This window comes from Ranitomeya imitator, chromosome 3 (genome assembly GCF_032444005.1).
Source record: "Ranitomeya imitator isolate aRanImi1 chromosome 3, aRanImi1.pri, whole genome shotgun sequence".
Taxonomy (NCBI): Eukaryota; Metazoa; Chordata; class Amphibia; order Anura; family Dendrobatidae; genus Ranitomeya; species Ranitomeya imitator.
In genome coordinates, this window is record NC_091284.1 from 382,974,406 (window position 1) to 382,976,719 (window position 2,314).

Consider the following 2,314-nt stretch of genomic DNA (forward strand, 5'->3'; position numbering starts at 1 on the left):
TCCGATTTTGATGAGCTGTGGCAGTTTCCAAACTGCGGTGGTGCATTAGATGGAAAGCATGTGCGCATCACGCAACCAGCCAACTCTGGATCATTTTTTTTCAACTACAAAGGATATTTCAGTGTGATCCTCATGGCCCTTGTCAATGCAAACTATGAGTTTGTCGATGTGGATGTTGGCATGAATGGTCGAGTCTCCGACGGTGGTGTTTTTGAACACACTTCATTTGGGGAAAGCTTGAGGAACAATGAACTGCTGTTGCCACTAAATGAAGACACAAAAGCAAACCTAAATTTTGTCTTCATCGCTGATGAAGCTTTCCCTCTTCATCCACATTTGCTGAAGCCATTTGCACAGAGAACACTCACACCGGAGCGCAGAATCTTTAATTACCGGTTGTCGAGGGCCCGTCGTGTGGTTGAAAATGCCTTTGGGATAATGGCAAATCGGTTTAGAGTGTTCCACACAGCTATCAACTTGAAGCTGCCGTCTATAGACATTGTGGTTTTGGCATGCTGTGTGCTCCATAATTTCCTGAGACGTCATGATACGAACTCCTATTCTCCTCCTTCGTTTATTGATGCAGTGGACGCAAGAACCAGAGATATTGTGCCCGGGGAATGGCGTACACAACCTGAAAATTTTACAGCTCTTCAAGCTCTTGGATCTGGCAGACAGGCAGACGATGCAAGGGACTGTCGCGAAAAATACTGTCAGTACTTTAATGGTTCTGGAGCTGTACCGTGGCAGGATCGCGCCGTATAACATAAAAATTTGTTTTTTTGCTTTGCTGTCATATAAACCTCTCTAAATAACTTTAAATGTGATGCCTATACAATGGTGCTGTTAACCCTTATAGCTTGGTAAACATTAAAGAAAGAATGCGAAGATTTTTGTTTTTTTTTGTAACACTTTCTTGGTTTTAAATTATTTTACAACAAAATATAACATAACCCCCCCACCAAAAAAAATATTATCTCCTGCCCAAGAGGTGTCGCAGCGTCACGCCCTGCTGCTCCACTTGACTCTGGAGGAGCGCTGCTGTCTGCTGCAGGAGCGCTGCTGTCCGCTCCAGTCGCAATTGTCTCGCCAGGAGCTCTCTTACGGTGGCCGTTTCTGTGGATAGAAGAGGTTGGAGAACCAACGTTGATTCCTCTGAAAATACATCTCGACCTCTGGGGCAGGACCTAATTTTCTGTGTTGTAAATTTCTATTTGGTCTGGCACCACAGGGCGATGTAAATTTTATTAAATTTTACAGTTTTGGTTGTCTATGGTGACATCCAGCAGAAAACCACTCGCATTATCTTGATACTTACGGAGAAGGGACGCCGGTTCCTCATTGCCAGAACCAGAGCTGCTAATGTCCCATCCCAGCGATCTGGCCACTGCTGCAGCACCTAAAAGCAAATAATAACAGATCTGGTTAACTATGGAACACGCCGTTGGGAAGCGCTCGCAGTTTTGGTCACTTACGTATGTTAGCTTCTGGGGAGAATGCCGCGGACCCGGGGGAGGAAGAGGAGTGTCGAAAGGGAGGTGTTGAGGGTGGTGTAGGGGTGCGAGGCCGTCTGCTCTCTGGTGGTGGCGTGGTAGGCTGCTGTGTCATTACTGCGTCTGTAATGTATTCAAATATTTCCGCTACCCTCTTATGTCCCGTATGCAGTTGAAAAACTGTAATCTATGATTGTTAACTTACGTGACGTCACGGACTGTGGGCTCCCGCTGGTGCTGGATGCTGTGGTGCTGCTGGCAATGGCAGGTACCTGTTGCCGCCGCTGTCTCTCTACACAGAAAGTTTACAAACGCAATCTTTAAAAACACATGTAGAGTGCTGCAGATCAAAGCTAACAATATACTGAAACATAAAATTTATATCACACTTCACAGGGGTGCGAGGGTGCATGGTCGCAACAGATGGTGGAGGTGTGGTAGGCCGCTGGGTCATTACTGCGTCTGTAATGTCTTCAAATATTTCAGGTACCCTGTTATGTCCCGTGTGATGTTAAAAAAAATGCAATAAATGATTGTGAACTTACGTGATGTCCCGGACTGTGGGCTCCCACTGGTGCCTGAAGATGGGGTACTGGTGGCAATGGTGTGTCTGACTTGCCGCCGCTGTCTCTCTACACCTAAAGTAAAGAATCACAATGTTTACACACAAATGTTGAGTGCTGCAGAGCAAAGCTTACAATATACTCAAACATAAAATAGAGATCACACTTTACAGGGGTGCGATACTCAGACATGTATGTGGGCTCTGGGCTTCAATGGTCTTCCTGTCTTTGGAAAACGTATTATTTCATCTGTAGGCC

At 45.8% G+C, this 2,314-nt stretch overlaps 1 long non-coding RNA gene across 1 annotated transcript; it reads right to left on the minus strand.

Annotated features, from left to right (window-relative positions):
• Positions 1-608: 608 nt before the first annotated feature.
• LOC138672111 (uncharacterized) lies at positions 609-1,592 on the minus strand. Its single transcript, XR_011319584.1, has 3 exons — positions 1,476-1,592; positions 1,319-1,399; positions 609-1,116 (listed from the first exon to the last, which is right to left on the minus strand). It is a non-coding gene; the product is annotated as an uncharacterized lncRNA (long non-coding RNA).
• Between the last annotated feature and the right edge of the window lie 722 nt (positions 1,593-2,314).